The sequence below is a fragment of the Ursus maritimus genome, unplaced genomic scaffold (genome assembly GCF_017311325.1).
Source record: "Ursus maritimus isolate PB19 unplaced genomic scaffold, ASM1731132v1 scaffold_2, whole genome shotgun sequence".
Classification (NCBI taxonomy): Eukaryota; Metazoa; Chordata; class Mammalia; order Carnivora; family Ursidae; genus Ursus; species Ursus maritimus.
Window position 1 is genome coordinate 45,958,762 of NW_024424452.1, and position 20,771 is coordinate 45,979,532.

A 20,771-nucleotide genomic window follows, 5' to 3' on the forward strand; every position below is an offset into this window, starting at 1 on the left:
ATCAGCACAGGGCCTGGCGCACACGAGAGGCTCAGGGGGAGCCTGCGGACTCGACTTAGGCTAAATCCCTCGGCTCCGGCTCCGTAGGACTTGCTGGAGGAATGGGAGGCTGAGCCGTGAGCCCTTGGGAGTGAAGCGTGAGCGCAGGAGGGAAGAGCAGTATTCCCTCACACCCTCCGGGAGGTTTCTTCTCACTGTCAGGACGCTCATGGGATTATACACTCCTTCCGTTTTTTATCCAAGAAATAAACCTCCTCCGGTTTCTCCTTCACCTCCTTGCGGTGATAAACTATCCTGGGTCCCTTTCTTCCTGCAGCTTTGCCTTGAAACTAATTTATTTCTCTCCTTCCTCCCCCCTTCCCTTCCTTCTGATAGACTTCTGAGAGACTCTTGATAACGGAAAGCTAAGAGGTCTTAACCAGACCCTTCATGGTGTGCCGTTCAGAATGAATAATTCATAGCTACATTTAACCACGAACCAGAAGCTACTGCAGATTTTCTCTGTTATACGAGATTCCTCAAACGTGATTTATCTGTGGCTCCTACTGCTTTACTTTCCAGAAACTGTCCCTGCGGACTTTTCTTCCCCTGCCACCCAATCCTAAGTGACTATTTCCAGAAATTAATATTTCAGCATCCGCGCCGTGTGCGATATATATCCTTGTCTCATGAATCCTCATCTGGCCGCCTCTCCCCACCTCCGCAATCGTGTTACACTGAGACATCTCTCAAGTACTTCTGCTCCGCCAGGGAAGAGTCCTTCTGGTCTCTTCTGGTAGCCAGTCCAGGCTTCCTCCTTTTCTGAGAATGATGGCACTAAGTATTTCATTCTGTTCAGAGACTCGACTCTCTGTTCCCTGTGTCTCCTGTTAATAGGAAGACCAATTAATTCAGCATCTAAACGGGAACACTTGTGAGGGAAAGGGGATGTTATTAATAGATACTCTGAAACACGGGGCTAATCCGAACGTATGGTCACCTACTTTTCGGAGATCTGGCATCACTCAGGAATACTGAGAGCAGAGGTTAACCATAGTCTTTGGAGAGAAATGCCCCCAGCTCTGTTTGGTTGTTGCTTTTGCCACCCCCCCCCAACCTCTGGTGTAGATTTCACTCCGTGGAGTGTTATAAAAGCCAGAGGAGAGCCTGTCCCCTCTTGGAGGTTAGGGCTCCCAGGGGACATTGTCAAGCTTGTCACAGAACGGGTGGTCCTGTCTTCCCTGGCTTTTCCTCCCTTTCTTTCCGCCTCTCCCCTCCCCCTCTGCAGTCTTCCTGCTCTTGCTCTGCCTCCCACCTGCCCCTCCCTCCGACCTTCTTCCTCTTGCTTGTATTGTCCCTGCTTTTTTCTCTTTTGTCTTCTGTCCGCTTGTCATTCACACTGTCTTCCTTTCCTCTCTCTCCCAAAATGGTTCTTCCAGCGCCACTGGAGTGTAGCTCAAAAGAGCAGTGCTGCCAACGTTAGCTTCTCCTTTAAAGGAAAAGTTTGTATTTCCAACTGGAACTTGATTTTCCTTCATTAGTTAGAAGCTGTTTTTTTCCCATTGCGAGTGGCCCAGGGCTGGTCTGTTTCTCATGAGTGTCTCAGGTGGGAGGTCCTGCTCGCATGTGTCCTGGAGGGCATGTTGTCTAGGGGACAGCACAGCCTGTGGTTGGAGGTGGGGGTGGCAGTGGGGATGGGTGACATTTGGAACTGTGACCGGAACAAACCTGGTCAAACAAATGCAGAGTGCATCAGGGTTGAGGTGAATGAGATGCTGTGGCCACATGGCTGAGATTTTGGAATAAGGCTCTGAGATTTTGGAATATGGTGGTGCCAGGACTATTTTAGAAAAGGCAAGATCAGGGTCAGTATCTAACTAATCAGAGAGCCACAGCTAGTGTGCCATGAAGGAGAGGAGACACCTGTTAGAAACCGAGGAACCAAGACTGCCTAGGGGAAAGGAGGTCAGGTGTGCCAGAGGCTGGCTTAGACATTTCTGGATGAACTGGGCTCCAACACCGTTCTGAAACGCATGAGCTGCAAATGGACTGTGCGATGAGATGCAAGGAACTGTGGGGCCGGAGAGCAGCTTGGGACCCAAGGACTTTGGGTAACAGCTTTACTAACAAAAGCAGTAACTGTTTATTGAACACCTGTGACATGTAAGGGACTCTACAAGTGACTTGAAAGCGTACATGTAAGTACAAGATCATCCCAGCCCAAGTGCTCATGGTTGACAGGAAAGGGAAGGAACAAAAGAGAGAACCATGCTCAATGCAGGGGGGTGGGGGGGAAGGAGGCGCCCAGAGGGCGGTGAGTGGTGATGGAAGGGGACAGCACTTCCCCAGAGTGGCTGGGTGGTCCTCAACTGTGGAGGACTAAAATATTTGCTCACTGGGCCTTTACAGAAAAAAAAAAAAAAAAGTTTGCTGGTACTGGCTTCTGCGATGAACCCTGGGGCCTGGACAGTGGGGCAGCATACAGAGGGGGTGAGGGATGGGTTGGTCATTATCAGTGGAGCTGACCTCAGCAGCAAGGACACTGAGTGACCAGCGAACCCAAACTGGACACGGGAGTGGGGTGGTGCTGGAGGAGAGGAGGGAGCAAATGGCAGTCTATGGGGAGCAGAGGGTCGAGGAGTGGTGGAAGAGAGAGCTGGAAAGGAAGGTGGCTGCCAGATTGGGGAGCGCTCTGACCTCTGGCTGGGCTGTGACATCTGGACACCATCTTAGCATCTGCCTGGTCTGTGCCTCTCTTGCCGAGTGTCAGTGCCGTTCTGAGCCAGGTTTAAGGGAGAACTATCCAGGGGCCTAAAAATAGACATGCATGAAACACTTGGAGCCAGCATTTTCTAAGGTGTCAGCCTCTTGTTTTTGCTTTGATCTTTGCAGCATGTAAGAGTAGGTTTAAGGGCCAGCCACAGATCACATCGCCCTCAGAGCACACCTAGGGCTGCTAGCAAGAGTCTTATTTCCATTGTTTCAATGTTCATTGCCTTATAATTTCTCATGTTATATTAATTACCTTGGCCTGAGACTGTGGGCTGCAGGGATGATGTTAAGTTTCCTGGCTGGCAAGATTCGCTGGATTTTCTTCTGCGTTTGAACTTACTCAAAGTTCCTGCTTCCTGGGGGGGTGGAGTCCCTGGTTCCTCCTGTGACAGATGAGAGGGGTAGGGGTCATGAGACATTGTCTTAGACATTCATATGACCTCTTATATTGATTCATTTTTTTTTTAAAGATTTTATTTATTTATTTGACAGAGATAGAAACAGCCAGCGAGAGAGGGAACACAAGCAGGGGGAGTGGGAGAGGTAGAAGCAGGCTCATAGCGGAAGAGCCTGATGTGGGGCTCGATCCCATAACGCCGGGATCACGCCCTGAGCCGAAGGCAGACGCTTAACCGCTGAGCCACCCAGGCGCCCCGGATTCATTTTTTATGCATATGAGCTGCCCTCTCACTCCCTGCTCTCCACCCCCCTTGCCCCGCGATAAAAAGATTGTGAGAACCTCTTAGCCGAGGTCTGAGTCTCCTTCAGGTATTTTTGCTTTCGTGTACCATCTAGCATAGTATCCCACATGCATTCTCCGTTTGGGGGTAGAGAAACCGGGTAGGTGGTGGTGGGCCGCCGGAACCCACCTGCTGCCATGTTTCACCCCAGAACTGGGTTTTGTGGAGGATGTTCCAAAACAGATTTTCACTAATGGAAGCATCATCCACTGACAGCTTCAGTGTCACCCAGGAGCTTGTTGAAAATACAGAGTCTCAGGGGCGTCTGGGTGGCACAGCGGTTAAGCGTCTGCCTTCGGCTCAGGGTGTGATCCCGGCGTTCTGGGATCGAGCCCCACATCAGGCTCCTCTGTTATGAGCCTGCTTCTTCCTCTCCCACTCCCCGTGCTTGTGTTCCCTCTCTCACTGGCTGTCTCTATCTCTGTCGAATAAATAAATAAAATCTTTTAAAAAGAAAAAAAAAGAAAATACAGAGTCTCAGACCTCAGACCTCAGAGTCTATAATTTGGTGTTTGAGACACATTGGTGTCCAGATGTAATATGTACAAATCACCTGGGGATTGTGTTAAGAATGCAGTTTCTGATATTATTTGAGGTTACGTAGATGATGGTAGAACAAGGAGGCCTCAAAATTTTCTTGTACCAAAGCGGCAACTTCCTTTCTAAGGGTGTCAGTGAATATCCTTTTCTCCTCATACTGACACTCCTGCACTGAACAAACAGTTTATGTCAGGGATTTGCACACTATAGCCTGTGGTCCAAATCCATCCTGCTGCTATTTTTGTCAATAAAGTTTTATTAGCACACAATTTTCATTTATTTACACATTGCCTATGGCTTCTTTTGTGCTACACTGGCCAAGCTGAAGAGTTATGACAGAGACGTTTTGGCCCACAAAGCCTAAAATATTTACTCACTGGGCCTTTACAGGAAAAAAAAAAAAAAAAAAAGAAAGGAAAGTTTGCTGGTACTGGCTTCTGCGATGAATCCAAAATATTTCCTTGAAGTAAAGGAAATAGCTATAATCCTTTGCCCCAGCAGCAAAATTTGCAAGCCCATCTTAATCCATCATGGAGAAGCTGAATCATAAAATGTAATTCCCAAGTGGGCAATGAAGTATCTTGAGCCCCAAATCGATCCACATAATGGTTCCAAGGAGTCTGTGACTTTCTAAGGCCCTTTCACAACAACCTCCTTAAAGAAATGATTGTAATTTTATTGAGCTGACTCCTTCCTCCACAAATTGATTCCATTAATTTTTCAAGGTAAGTTTGACTTTCCTCAAGAATTGGGAGGAGCTGAGAGGATATTCTGAGTAGACACGCTTGGGACCAAGGAATCACACAGCCTGGAAAGGGTTGGGTAGAACCGCCTAGAACAGCAGCCTCAGCCCAGCCCACCTTTGGGCTGTTCCCTGGGCAGCCCGACTCAGACGGCGTGGGCTTGGAGTCCTTCTTTTAATTCCCTGGGAGAATCCCACCGCCTGTCTCTTATTTGGGGTTTTTGAATTGTGAAATGATGGCACACTCCAGCTCCAAGCTTGCTACACGTGGATGCCAAGCGCACAGAGACAGAAGGCGGAGGCTTGGGCCAAGGAGCAGGAAACGTGGAAGAGGGGCCGCTGGCAGGAGACATCTGCTCTGCAAACCCAGTGGGGCTCTCCTCCTTCCAGAACCAAATTTCAGAGGAGGTGGCTGTAGGAGAAGTAGGATCTTTTTTCCTTATCCACAGTGTCCTGGGGTCAGTGTGGTTTAGTGTGGGATTCTATGGGGTTCTTTGCTGTAGCTCTAAGAGCTTTAGGCTTACCTAGTTTCTTTTCCTATTGTCTGCATAGCCCAGGACACCAGCAGGGTTGTTGTTGTTGTTGTTGTTGTTGTTGTTGTTTTTGAGGAGGTGGAGTAGACAAAAGTGGGGAGTCCCCTCAATTCCAGACTCTCTTACCTCCAACCAATTCCGAGTTTGTAGGAGTGAATTAGCATCTCCTATGTTGAGAGCCACCTGCCCTGTTGCAGGAATTCCTTGAAGAGCATTAGCTGATTATGATTAGCTCAGCTGGTCAGAACATGGGGGTTTTAAAGCCGAAGTTACTATTTGGGCTGACATTTCAGCAATTCTCTCCATTGGAAGAAGTATAATGTATTCATTCATTCATTCATTCATTCATTCATTCATTCATTCATTTCTTCTTTCATTTTGTGAATATCCACTGAAAACCTACCAGGTAACAGGATGGTGGGAAAAACATGGACTGGAGAGTCAGACGAACCTGGGTTCAAATTCTGGTTTCCCCACTGTGAGCCGACTGCTCCTCACTCAAGTTCCAGTTGTCAGGTTTCCTTCCTTCTCACCCCACTTTCCCTGCATCCCCCTGAATCTGCATTTGGGCTGGATGATCCCTTCTCTTGGCGTTGGCTGCAACTCCTGCACAGTCTGACCACACACCGTATTGTGTGGAAATGATCCGTTCAGGTGTCAGTCTCTCTCCCCAGATTGTAAAGTCATCAATGGCGGGGATCTTCGTTAATGTTTTTTTACCCATAGTTCCTGATACACATGGATATTGTGGTCGTTCTAATATCTGGATCAGTTGGGATTTGGTAGAAGACAAGTGCAGCAGAATCATGAAAATGCATGGAGATATTCTAGTCCACGTTGCCTGAAGTGAATGGTTGAGCTGAGGCGTGGATCTGCAGACCCAGGCTTGGGTGGCACAGATGGGACGGGTGAGTTGGCCGTGGAAAGGAAGCTGTATGTCTCTCCTGCTACATTATGTGTTCACAACAGTGGGGGCACGTTTTGTGTATTTGTTTGTACCCCTTTATGTTCTTGAGCACAACTAAGGAAGTGAATAAGTAGACAAGTAGATTTTGATGGACACTACAAGTCCCAAATCTCCTGCCCCTCAAATCTCCCCATATTCCTGACACGTATCTATCTTGTCTTAAGAGCCTGGAGAGTGGAACCTTATACAAAGAGCATAGATCTGGGGAGAAGAGAGTAAATTCAGTTTAAAACACGTCGAGTGTGAGATCTGCCTGTCGAACATGCAGGACTGGAGAACTGGAAGGAGGTGGGGGCCGGAGCCTTGTGACTTCTCACATGTCTATGTTGGCTCCCCGAACTAGACACAGAGCTCATGGTATAGCCCCTACGGTGCTTAATGTGTACCCATGAAAAAGCACATGGCACATATTTATTGGTCCATTCCAAAATGTCAGACTTCCCATGTAAGTAACAGGGATCCGCCGCAGATGCCTGAGCAGAGCTGTAAGAGGATACGAACTGTGCTCCGGGAAGGCCCGATTCTGCCGCAGTATATGAGGAAGAGTGTAAGGGAAGGAGGCAGAGGCGGGGGAGCTCGTTAGGAGGCCAGCAGAGGGGCAGGTGGGCAGTGAAGGAGTCTGAGCGGGTTTTGACTGTGCGGGAGGCTGGCGGCTCTGCTCCCTGCACAGCGTTAGTTCTAGAGACGCCTTCTCGCTCTGGGAGGAGCAAGAACCAGCCTTGTGTGGCTTTGGAACAAAAGCCAACGACTGCATCCAAGGGAAGATAATGAGAAACACACAGGCCATGAAGATCAGGAAAGCACCATTAATCTTTTCGTTGCAAACTGTGCTTTCCAAAGCCCTGGGCAAGGGTGCAGAAGGCTCTGTGTGTGGACTTGGGTCCTTTACTAGGAAATACAAGATGGAATGCCCCTTAATCAACACTGAACAGACAACATCCCAGAATCTGAGCAGACGTGGTGGGGTAGATAGTGAGGAAAGGGAGGGGCGGGGACTGATCAGAAGACAGGAGAAAGCAAAAGTGGTCCAGGGTGAGTGGACATTAAATTTCATGGAAGCTGTCTCCTGCTCCCCCCCCCCCACAGTCTAATTTTATGGAGAATTTTCTCTTCTTCAAATATGATATATTTTTGTAATTAAAGAAAAGCCATCCAAACAAAGAAACTGCTTTCATTCAATAACACCTCTAGTTTTTAGAGTTGTATGTTATATGTATAAGAACCTTCCCCCAAAACTGTAAATCAATTTGATGAGATGTATGAATGACCTTAAAAACTGTCCATACTATTTGATGTAGGAATTTCTCTTTTATAAGTCTATTCTAAGGAAATGCTCTGATCGGGACAAACATTACACACAACAATGTAGCATTTAGGGAGGAAAAAGAAAAGATCTGAATGGCCAGCACTGAGGGTGTGGTTAAGTGTACAGATCATAAGACTTTAAAATGATGGTTTTGAGAATCTTAGATAACATAAGATAACATAAGGCATTTATATATTAAGTGAAATTAGAAGTTATAAAGTTATGGGGCACCTCGGTGGCTCAGTCAGTTAAACGTCTGCCTTCAGCTCGGGTCATGATCCCAGGGTTCTGGGATCAAGTCCCGCATCAGGCTCCCTGCTCAGTGGGGAGTCTCCTTCTTCCCCTTCTTCTGCCCCTCCCCCTGCTTGTGCCCTCCCTCTCGCTACCTCTCTCTGCCAAATAAATAAATAAAATCTTAAAAAAAAGAAGTTATAAAGTTATATAGAGATATTTAATAATTACATAAAATCCGTAGAACAAAAACTCTGATGGAAAGGTGTCAGAATATTACCTGGGTTTGATTTTAGGTGAGGAGACTGTAGGAGCCATTTTGGTTCTTCATCAAATTGAAAGTTCATAAATGAGCATGTGTGGCTTTTATATTAGAAAAGAAATAAAAGACGTTATGTAATTTTTTTGTAAAAAAGGGAATGCTATTATAAAGGAGTATTTATTGTTTTCAGAGAGAAGATAGGAGGAATCTCGGCGAGCTCTCTCCTTCCCTGGAACTCGGAAGGTCTTTCCTCTCTCCCAGTCAGATGTCCTCACATGTTCCAGGGGACAAAAACTAGCAAGTGTGCCCCCTGACCTCTGCTCCGACGCACGTAGTAGTTCTCTATCTTCTACGTGGAAAAAAGGCCCAAACCCTGGGGTCTTGTATTCAACGCCTTTCAGAAGCAAATCCCAACCAATCTCTCCACCTTCACTTCCTATCAGTTCCCTACTTGTATTTTCTCCTCAAATCAGATCCCCCCCGCCGTGTTTCTTGTATGTGTCCCCAGCTTCCCATTTCTGAACCTCTGCTCGTTCGGGGGACAACATGTTCACAGAGTGAGTACAGAACGCCGTCAAGCAGGCCAGGGGATGGGCTGTGTGGTCTTGGCAGGCAGGTCGCCTCTCTGGTTCTCAGATGGCATACCTGTGACGTGGGGGAGGTAACATGGGGGCCGAGCTTCCTTGCAGCTTCGAAGCTGGGGGAACCGTGTTCCTTTAGTGTCCTAGTGTGCTTATTCATCTGTCCCTTGCCCCACATGTGCCTCCTGCCTTAAGTGTCCCTCCCCTCCTCTCCAGCTGTCCAGTTCTGTACTTCCTAGCTCCTGGTCCTTGTCCTTCATGATGTGTCCCTAGAGGGTCCAATGACCGATGACTGCGTGTATCAGTCCTTTGGCCACTCATATATACTGCCTCTCGCCAAACCCATGGCGCATGCCAAGGATTTAACAGATATTCCACTTGAATAAAAGTTCAACTCCACAGGAAAAAGACCAAATGAAGTGAACTTTTGAGAGGAAGGTGCACACTTCTCTAAATCCTTCATTTCTGGTCCAGACAGGGCCTGGTCTGTGATCCCCACAGATTTCAGGGGAGAGGGGCAGTTAGACCATTGACAGTATTCCCAAAAATCCTCAGAAAAATCGCACAAAGGCCCACAGCAAGTCTGTGTTTATTTTGAGTCAGAGAAAGTTTTTTTCTTTTTTGGCCAGCATATAAATATGAACTTTATGGCTCCCCCTTCTGCCAACCATTGGTTTGACCTTCAGGCCACATGTGGCTCCCACCATGACCGCAGCCCTTGTCTCCCTTCAGATTTCTACAAATACCTTACCCCCCTTCTTTCTCTCCACTACCCTTTCACCCACGTGGGACAAAATGAAGAGGTTGGCTGGGCAAACTGAGATGTACCCAAACGTGGAGGGCATCTTTGCCATGTTCCAGTGTAGAGGCCAGTCAAGAAGAAGGGGCTCAGAGTCATCTTCTGACTCAACCTCACAAGAGTAGCCAGGGCAGCCGGGCAGTCCCCCGCTGTTTACTCTGTCTCTGCCCATGGAGCATTCTGTTTCCTTCTGTTTCTTATTAACAGCACAAGAGACTGTGAGCTGCTTAAGGGCAGAAGTCTTCCCTTGTTTGTCTTTGCAGCTCTTTCTAGAACCAGGTATGGTGCTGAACCCAGGGTAGGCCTTAGTATTAGTGGATTGAATGAATGAGCACAGGAAGGACAGACATACTCTGATGGCAACAGGCCAGTATAAACTGTGGAGAGCAGAGTGGACCGTGGGTCCTTGCTCTGACTTAGTGGTTATGTAACCCCCGGCATGCTCCTTCATCACTGTGGGGTTAGTTCCCCCAGCTGTTGAAAAAGTGTGAGTGTGCCTGTGTGTGAAGTGGCTAATGACTGAAAATGTGTACCTTGAGGACAGTGTGTATAATCATGTGGCCTAGGGCTGCAGTCGGAGAGCAGGAGTTTATGGGACACCATTTTCCTTAAATATTTATAAAATTAAAAAACCTGAAAATCACTGAGTAAACATAACCCATAATCCCAGCGTTTATGAATGATATAAAATGGGAAGTAAAATTTCCCTCCTCAGCCATCTCTTCTAACTCTCCAGAGACAACTGCTTTCCTAACATTTAAGTCTTGACGTTTATTCTTTCTGGTATGTTTCCAAAGTTGCACGGGCACCCACATTTTCCAAATGGAACCATTCACATCTATTTGTCTATCGATTATCTATCTATCTACACCAATTTATCATCTCTGAGTCGATTATTTTTTGAATGAATGCAGAATTATTCATCATTTGCATATGCCATGATTCACCCCCAGTCCCACAGTTCCAGGGTTTTCTGATCACAACGCACTTCCTTATGCACACGCATGTGTAAGCTTTTGCATAGCACTTACTTTAGCAACAAGGCACCTCAGCATCTACCATTCTCCAGACTCATACCCACCATGAGAAAGGAGGATGGGTATTGTCAGCCTATTTTACAGCTGAAGAAACAGAGGCTGACAGGGAACAAGCACTTTGCCGGAGACCCACAGCTGGACCGTGACAGAGCCGGGGTTTGCCAGTGCTTGAATTCTAGCACAGTCCCCCTCTTAGCACAGTATCCAAGTACGGTACAGCGCCTACATAAGACACTAGACCGAGGGGCACCTGTGTGGTGTAGTTGGTCAAGTGTCTGACTCTTGATTTCGGCTCAGTTTATGGTCCTGGGGTCATGCGATCAAGCCCCCCATCGAACCCCGTGTGGAGCCCCATGATGGGCTCTGCGCTCAGCAGGGCATCTGCTGGAGATTCTCTTTCCCTCTCCCTCTGCCCCTCCCGCTTGTGCGCTCGCACTCTCTCTCTCTCTCTAAAATAAATAAATCTTAAAAAAAAGGGTGGATCATGAGCAGGCAGCTGCATTATTGTATTTAGAAAAACCCCAGAAGAATACCAACAAACAAGCAAACAAAAAATCTACAAAAAACTCACTGCCAAACACATTTAAAGGCAGTTGTTTGGAAGAAATGCACTAGGAGCCAGGGAGGGGCCAGCACTAGACGAGTTGTTTTTATCTAGCTGCCCCCATTTCTGCAGTGTCCCCAAGATGATGTCCAAATGCAGAGGTGGCTTAGGTGGCATCAGTGTGGCGGGAGAATTACAAAGGACACCCCAACCATCCCAACAGTGACACTGACCCCCCACCCGTCTTAAAGGGGCCTATAGGCATCTGGTTAGGATTAGCCTTACTTGACATCTTCCTCAATTATCTGCAGGAAATATCGGCTTTTAGTAAAATATGAAAAAAAAATGTAAAAACAGATGAATCAAGTGGCAGAGTCCCTAGAGACCAAGGATTATTTCACAGGCACTGGAGAGGGGCTGGCCGGAAGGAGAACAATTCAGCCTGGAAAAATGCAGACTAATTAAAAGAGCACGAAAAGTCTGAGGGGAGCAGGGCTGGTCCTGGGCTGAGACAGGGGGCGCTTGCTTCCGGTGGAAACTGTCAAGGGACACCAAAAGACCCAGTGGTCAAGATGAATAAAACTCTCGGGCGCCTGGGTGGCTTGGTCGGTTAAGTGTCTGCCTTCAGCTCAGGTCATGATCTCGGGGTCCTGGGATCAAGCCCCACATCGGGCTCTCTGCTCAGTGGGGAGTCTCCTTCTCCCTCACCCTCTCTTACTCCCCCTGCTTGTGAACTTTCTCTCTTGAATAAATAATTGAAATCTTAGAAAAAAGATGAATAAAACTCTAATACAATATTAAAATAATCAACGTGGCAAACTCTACCTCATGGGCTGGTGGCCCATTTGTAAAAAACAGTTTTGTTGGAAGGCCACTGAAAGTGAACATAGAGCAGCAAGGGGGCTCCACACTAAATCTCTGACCTGCGGAAACCCGGGTCAAGTCTAACATGAGAATGTCAGATGACACATCAGACCTTACTTAGTCTGTGATTTATGGGACAAATACTTCTGAAAAAAAGAATGAATGGATTTGACTATTTTTATTACTTTCCTAGGGCTGCCTTCACAAATTCCCACAAACTGGGTGGCTCGAGACAAGAGTAATCTATTGTCTCACTGTTCTGGAGACTAGAAGGCCCAAATCTTGATGTCGGCAGGGTCAGGCTCCCTTGGAAGTTTCTGGGGAAGCATCCTTCCTCTCCTCTTCTCCCTCCGGGGGCTCCTGCGGTCGCTCCAACCCCTGCCTCTGTCATCCCGGAGACTTCCTCCCTGTGTCTGTCTCTGTGTCCCTAAAGACAGGGTTTCAGATGCTGTGGGAAGAGCCCCTGGTGAAGCCGGAGGTCTGGCACTCACGCGGCAGCCCCCCACCTATCTTTGTTCTAGTCTCTTCCATCGCCACCATCTAGAACAGGGCGTGGCACCCAGTGAACGCTCAGATAGTCACTGACCGGATACATCTTTTCAGGGGCCGTCCTGCATTGTATCATTCAGGGTTCAACCAGAGAAGCAGACCCAGCAAGAGATACAGGTCAAGAGGGTGATCGCAAGAAATTGGCGTAGGTGACCATAGGGGCTTCCTGGGCATGTCCCCAACCCGCAGGGCCACCAGGGAGGGCAGGCTGGGGTCTTGGGGATGGGCTGAAGTTGCTGTCCCTGGTGGAACTTTTTCTGCAGGGGAGTCTCAGCTCTGCCTTTGTGGCCTTTCAATGGCTCGAATTGGCTCCATCCAGATTATCCAGGATAATCTCTTCCATAAAGTCGACTGATTACGCACTGTAGTCACATCTACAAAAACAACTTCACAGGAACACCTAGATTGGTGTTTGAATAGCTGGGGACTAGAGCCTTGCCAAGTAGATAGATCAAAGACTATGGCCTCCATAGTCTGCTGCCCTGCCAGTTTCCTCCTGGGCATTGACCTCGTGGCTAATATCAGCCCCAACACTTCTGATGATAATGACTGAGTTCAGCTTTGCGGCCACCTCTGACTCTGACCAGCTACAAACCCTGAGCTGTGTCTGTCTGCTGGTGATACTTAGAGGCTCACGCGGTCTGGAAGGGTAAGTGGCTCCTCTCTGATTTGCCAGAGCAAGTGGTTATGTTAGCCGAGGAGCCGGAACATTAATTTCAGAGATTTGATTCTGGTACAAGTTCTGTGGGACCAGAGGGTGGGATGATGCTTTTTCCCTTTGGCCCTGGTAAACATTCTATGCTTGTTATGGTGGTTGAAATGCTGGATTTGATCTTTTCTTCGCGGGCCAGGAGGTTCACAGTAAATTAGGGGTGTGGTCTGCTGGGGGAAAGTGACTGTGGCCTGGCCTCTGCTCGCTGTCAGCACTCACACATGCTCTGGGACATGTGAAGGCATCTTGTGGGGGCTGCCCTGAGAGACTGCGGGCGGTGGTCTGGGGGAAGGGGTGGCGGTGGGGCGTGGTGGAAGCAGCACTGGACTGGGAATGAGTTCCTACTACTGAATTCTCACCAGTGAAGTCCCTCCAGTCCCCTGTCCATTCCCTCATTACTCAGGACGTAATTTAGTCAGCGCCAGGCTAAGCTGGAGGCTTCTAGGATTGAGTAGCCCACAGGACAGACACTATGGCTGTCCTGTCAGAGCTTCCAGTTAAGCCATTTCAAAGCGCAATAATGGACTCTGAGGGCTTCAGAGGGGAGGGGGGTGGGGGAATGGGATAGGCTGGTGATGGTTAGTAAGGAGGGCACATATTGCATGGTGCCCTGGGTGTTATACGGAACTAATGAATCATGAAGCTTTACATCAAAAACCAGGGATGTACTGTATGGTGACTAACATAATATAATAAAAAATATTATTATAATAAAAAAAATAAAGCGCAATAATGATCAGATCTTTGTTTTTTTTTAACTGAAGAATAGCTGACACTCGATGTTATGTGAGTTTCAGGTGTACAACGTAGCAATTCCACAATTCTATGCATTCCGCGGTGCTTACTGCCAAGTGCAGCCGCCATCGGTCACACACAGCGTGATTCCAGTGCCATCGTGCTCCGGGGGCTACGCCTTTCCTCCCCACGGCTTACCCTGTCCATAGCTGGAAAAATGGTCATGTCTTTAGTCCTTACTGAAGGTTATCATTTCCCAATGGTGTGGGTTATGAATGCGGAAGTAGGGGGTGAGCGTGGGTTGGGGTGTGGGAGCCTCTGGTAGACGATGATTGATTGTTAACGCCTTTCCTGTTTGGGGTCATGCCTTTTTTTTTTTAACCTTCTTTTCCTCTCCTCTGAGTCCCCTCCCTTGGCTGTCTCAGGCGGCCCCTGGCCTGGGTCTCCCCTCTTTGGAGACCTGTCTCCAGTGAACTCTCTAGCCTGACCTTTTGTCCAAGCTCTCGTCTTGAATCTCCAGCTGCCCGATGGACACCTCGTCCTGGAAACCCCGCAGGCATTTCAAAAGCACAGCATCTATGTAAGATTTTAACAATTCCATTATATCCTTCCTTCCTTTTCCTGTCTCTGATAATTTTATCACAATTCCTTTTTTTTTTTTCCATTTAGGTCAAAAACTTAGTCATCTTTGACTTACCTTTCCAATCACACCTGCTGGTCCCTTAGCCCCGCCCTCTGTAATCCCTTATGTTTCTTCCCTCTGGTTATTTGCTGCCCCCAAAGCCCAGACTGCCTGGGACACTTTTCCCCTGACAACCTCCCTATTGCATTCTTCCCTCCGTGTTGGCCCATCCTTTCCAGAGCTACCAGAGCACATGCTCCGGATAGACCTTGTGGTGTCCCCCTGCTGTTCAGAAGCCTTCAGCGGCTCACTGCTGGGCTCTGCAGCCAGATGCTGGGGTTCTAACCCGGACTCTGCCACTTCTCAGCTGGGCGAGTTAGGGCAAGTGATTACCCACTCTGTGCTATAGCTATGTCATCTACAGAAGAGTCGTGTCCGTCTCCCACAGTTGTGATGCGGCTTCTTGAGTCAATGCCCATGCGGCGCTTATAAAAGTCCCCGACGTTGTACCAGCGTTCCATCCAGGTAGACCCTCCGGCCTCATGTTCCTCCACGTTTTCTCTCTTGTACCTTGACTTTGGCTTTTCTAATTCTCGTTGTCTGTTATGTTCCTGGATTGTTGTTTGCAAAGTAGTCCACACACTCCTGGCCGGATCTACACGGAGTATGTGATACATGCTGTACTTGTCTTTCCTCAGTCTCCCTAAAAACTGTGTGTTTTTAGATACACACAGATGTGTATACACGTGTGTGTACACTAAACTATTCACGTGTATAGATACACACAGATGCGTATACATGTGTGTGTGTGCACGAAACTCTACACGTGTATAAATACAGATGCGTATACACCTGCATATGCACTAAACTATACACGTGTATAGATACACACAGATGCGTATACATACGAAACTATATACACACACCCACATATGTACAGATTCACATATACTCTCTTATTTCTTAATTAATTGACTCAATGTTCTGATGATGAAATTGAAAAGACTTACTTAGGCAAATCCCTACCCATTGTGTGATGGTGAAAGAGTCATTTTTCAAAACTGTCCAGAGAACAGCTTCCCATTATCCTAATCATGAGAGAGAGAGAGATTTTCCAGTGTACCAGTCTTTCTGATAAGGGTGGACTATGCTGGCTGGTCTCAGGGAAATGTGCCCAGAAGCACGTTCCCAGGGACCCTCTGTCTCTATGAAAGAGATCCACTTAGAGACGCTGAGAACCTGAGATGAGCTCATGTAGATGGTTTCTGTGATGAAAATAGCAGTGTGAGGCAGTGCCAGGGGGTTCAGGTTCTCAGAGTATAATTAGGATTTTTCCCGACTCATTGCACACTGTAATTTCATTGTTATGTGCATCCTTTAATTACGGGCTCTAATTGTCCATTTTAGTTCTGTAATTAGATATAAAGACATTAATTTTGTAGATATTATAATCAACCAAAACATACTTCCAGATTCTTTCCCCTACCCTACCTTTTAAAGAAAATTAATACATCATTAAAAAGTTTGTACACGGAAGGAGCCTCTCCAGGGCACCTTTTAGGAGCTGGTAGTCCCTGGTCCAGGATGGATATGGGAGCGTTACCCTGCCTGTATTCCCCACAAACTGTGTGACTTCATGTCACAGAGATAGCACTGGGTCCAGAGCACTGAAGAACTCCTTTGACTCCTCTAGAAACTATTTCTCTTGACTGGAAAATTTAATGGTGACACCAATGCTTACTAAGTCTTGGGAGAGGAAAGAACTAATGTTAGGGCAACTCTGGCTTTTTTTGTCTCTCTCATGACTTCTTAAAGATGAAAATATGAGGCATTTTAGATTTATGGAGTTTGAATTTTTATTTATGTGTGGGCAGCAGATTATCTATCTATCTGTTTATCTATCAGTCATCTATCATTATCAGAGAGACGGGGGTTGCTTTACTTTTTAAAAAAAAAGCCCCCACAAGCCTTGATTAAACTAGAATTCATTTTACAAGTATTCTCAATAATTCAGATTTCTCTTCATTTTTTCCTCTATAGTACTCTACTTTAAGAAACAAAAGACAAACTCTGGGGCTTTAACCAGGGGACTATGCTATGCCCATTTTATCTTATATATTCTACCTATTTACCTGTTTGTCCCCATTGATAAATCTGAGCAAAAAGAGGCAGTGTGCTGGAGTAGAAAGGGCCTCACTCAGGGTTCTGGCCCCTTTCTCTTCTTCGTTACTCAAATACACTATGTGATTCCGCTGTCTCAGACTTCACGGGCTGTCCATATGCTTCTGTCTCTTAACTTTCTGTCTCTAGCCCCACCTCTCCCTTGAGCTCCAGACGCAGATAACAATCAGAACTCTTGATATTTCCTCTTGGATGACTCATAGGTATTTTAAGCGTGGTGTGTCCCATACTGAATTGACTTTTCCTGAAACCCTTTGCCCTGTTCTTCCCAAACTTGGTCAATGGCGACACATCTACTTGGCCAGTCAAGCCACAGGGCGCAGGCATCTTTGATGATTCCTCTTCCCATCCATGAGCCATCGGCAAGGTGTGTTTTGCACTCCAGAGCATACCTCAGGTCTGCCCAGCTCCCACCCTCGCCAGGGCCATTGTCCTGGTTCAGGCTGCCATCACAACCTGCCTCTTGACTGCGACTCCCCTTGGGGGGGTCCCTCCCCCCCTTTCTCCCCAGTGCCAGCAAACGCAATGCCCATAAAAAATAAATTAGTTGATGTCACTCCCTTGCTTAAACTTTTTCATTGATTTCCTTTGTATAAAACTCAAACCTCTTACCATGGTGCACGCGTCAGCTTGGGCCACTGTAACAAAGTGCCATGGACTACGTGGCTCACACAACTGAAATTTACTTCCTCATAGTTCTGAAAGCTAGAAGGTCCAAGATTAAGGTCCGGCAGGGTTCGCTCTTGGGGAGAGCCAGCTTCCTGGCTGCAGATGGCTGGCCGCCTTCTTGCCATGGCCCCACATGGCACAGAGGGAGAGCAAGAGAGCTCTCTGGTTTCTCTTCTTGTAAGAACATGAATCTTATAGGATCTGCCCCCCGCCCTTACGACCTCATTTAACATTAATTACCGCCTTAAAAGCCCTGTCTCCAGATACAGTCACAGAAGCTAGGGCTTCAACATATGCATTTTTTTGCGGGGGCGGGAGGGCACAATTCAGTCCACAGCACAGGGTTGTGAAGTTCTGTGTGGTGTGGCGCTCTCCCCCGACTCTGGTCATCTTCAGTCCAGCCACTTGGGGTTCTTTTTGGTTTGAACCAGCCAAAGTCTTTTCGGCGTAGGACTTTCTCGCAGACTGTTTTATTTGCCAGGAGCACCCAGCTTCATCTGACCTTTCTCCTGGTGACGCATCCTTCAGGTCTGGGCTGTCATCTTCTCAGGAGCCCCCCTTCTCCCCTCTTCTGCAGGCCCCCACCTGCAGAGACCCTTCTCATTCTCAATCGCTGTGTTCTGGCCGTTTCTGTCACAGGATTCAGTGTGCTCTGGTAATTCATAGACCCTTAATTCAGTGATAGGGTATCCAGCATTTAACATGGAACCTGGAACATGTTAGATGCTTGGTAAAGACACTGAAGAATGAATGAAGGAGCAACAGGGATGTGCCTGCTAGGAATTAATAACTCACTTTCATAGGTATTCGATGAACAAGGTAAAGTGCGATGTTTATCTTTTGGTGAGAATGGGCTATCCCTTTACTGTACTGTTTCACCAACAAATCTCTTTTCCTCCATTTTTTAAATTGTGATAAAATCCATATAAAAATACTGTGTTAACCATTTTTAAGGATATAATTTAGTTATATTAAATACACTGTTGACCCTTGAGCAATACAAGGGCTAGGGACATTGACCCCTTGTGCAGTCAAAAATCTGTGTGTAGCTTTTGACTCCCCAAAATCTTAACTGCTAATAGCCTTCTGTTGACCAGAAGCCCTAACATAAGGGTCGATTAATATATTTTGTATGTTATATGTATTGTATTGCATACTGTATGTTTACAAGAAGGTCAGCTAGAGAAAAGGAAATGTTATTAAGAAAATCATAAGGAAGAGAAAATACATTTACAGTATTATACCATCTTTATGGAAAACCATCCGTATTTAAGTGGACCCATGCAGTTCAAAACCATGTTGTTCAAGGGTCAACTGTATTCATAATATGCAGCCATTACCACCATCTATTTCCGTAGTTCTTTTCATCTCGGAAAGCTGAAACTCTACACCCATTAAGCAGGAACTCCCCATTTCCCCCTCTGCCCAGTCCCTGGCTACCATCATTGTACTTTCTGTCTCTGTGAGGAATGCTTTCCACGAATACTCATCTACTTGGCCTAAAGGCTCATGAAGTACTCCTTATCCCTTTTGTTTTGAACTCACAGTTCCGTCAGAAGTCTGAGTGGTGCAGAGCACTGTACAAAACTTATTTATCATTTGCTAATTACATTGTAATTGTTGTTGATAAAGCTAATATCAATGTTGGAGACCTGTGTAGAGTTTCCTTTCTCGAACCACTTGAATGGGGAAGGGTAAAGGGTGCAAACCATTTTCACGGTTGGGAACCAGGCAGAAACATGGCTTCATTCTGCACGTACTTCCTGAGAGCTTCTCATGGTCCAGGGACATGAGAGTGCCTGGTACAGAGATCACAGGCTAGTGGGCACGGGGCAGGTGAACAAGGACTGGAAGGAAGGGATTCTTTTTTTTTTTTTTTACGATTTTATTTATTTATTTGACAGAGATAGAGACAGCCAGCGAGAGAGGGAACACAAGCAGGGGGAGTGGGAGAGGAAGAAACAGGCTCATAGCGGAGGAGCCTGATGTGGGGCTCGATCCCGCAACGCCAGGATCACGCCCTGAGCCGAAGGCAGACGCTTTAACCGCTGTGCCACCAAGGCGCCCTGGAAGGAAGGGATTCTGTCGCTGGTGCAGCTCCCATGGCAGGTTGGGTGGGGCCCCAGAGGCACGAGGTCAGTTCTGTGGGGCGATGACAGTGGGAGGGAGAAAGCTGGTGATCGTGTCATGTTGGTGGTACGTATACCTGTCAGAAGGAACGGACCGATGGGAAGAGGCCTGGAGGCTAGAGAAAGTCTGGGGTGTTTAGGGAGCCATACAGACACAGGAATTTCAAAGAGAATGTGGCTGGCCCAAAGACTTGCACATAGTAGTCACTATGTGGGTAAGAGTGGTATGGAGGTGGGGCTAGAGAGTTCGGGAGAGGCAAGATCACGGAGGGCCCTGTGTGCCGTGCTGGCACTGCAAGGGGGTGAGGAGGTGGCCCCTGGGGTTTTCTCTAAGCAGGACAGAGGGAGAGAGAGACAGGTGGAACACCACCATCTGGGCAGCAACTGGAATGTGTGAGCATGATTAAGTCGAATGTATGTGTTCGATAAAGTTGGGTAGTGTGTGTGTGTGGGGGGCACATGAGTTGGAATATGTATGTGTATGTTTGGGTGAGTGAGTTGGAATGTATATGTGTTCGTGTATGTTGGAATGCTATACATTCTAGTGCATTGGAGTGTGTGTGTGTGCGTGTGCACAAACAGGCCTAGGTGCAAGTGAGCAGTCAGGAATGCTTTCTAATACTCATTTATTTGGCCTAAAGGCTCATGAAGTACTCCTCATGCCTTACTCCTGATCACATGGTCCAAGTCACACGCAGAAATGGGCAGAACAGCTCAGACCAGTAATTCTGTCCTGACTCACCCTATGCTGCTTCCAGCCAAGTTAATTAATTGCTCCTTCCTCATTGCTCACACAGCACTTTCCTCTATAACACTTATAACACCACTATTCTTAAGAGCTTATATAATACTTTCTCCTTGCTAGCCTGTGAAATCCTTACAGCTGGGAAAGTGTGTCATTTATCTCTCTGTCCCCAAAACCTAACTTACTCAGAAACATAGTAGGTTCTCAGCTAATGTTTGTTGAATAAACGAAAGGAAAAGCTTATTTAGCTTATTTAGCCAAAATTGGCTGGTCACGTAGAAAATCTCATTATTGCCTCCTATATTTTGGAAACAACAGTAATAATGGTTACTAATTTTTAAGAACCTACTATGTGCTAAGTACAATACCAGGTACATTATGTGCAATGTTTGTGAGAGTCCCTGGAGTTTCAAAAATCCTAGGAGGTAAGGATTATCAACTGCCTTTTGCAGATGACATGGGGAGTCCCAGTAGGGTTAAGTCACGTGCCAGGTCAGAGCTGGAAAGCAGGGAGCTGCAGCTGGAACCGAAG

At 47.1% G+C, this 20,771-nt stretch overlaps 1 protein-coding gene across 3 annotated transcripts in view; it reads left to right on the forward strand.

Moving 5' to 3' along the window:
* Positions 1 to 20,771, forward strand: part of DDR2 (discoidin domain receptor tyrosine kinase 2) — a 183,765-nt gene that overhangs the window by 59,631 nt on the left and 103,363 nt on the right. Inside the window, exon 1 of one of the 3 annotated variants that reach the window (XM_040635971.1) lies at positions 14,300 to 14,473. The exons of the other annotated variants lie outside the window; for them this stretch is intronic. The gene's annotated coding sequence lies outside the window, so the exon portion shown is untranslated. Of the gene's footprint in view, positions 1 to 14,299; positions 14,474 to 20,771 lie in introns of those variants that run through there. 3 annotated transcript variants of the gene reach the window in all.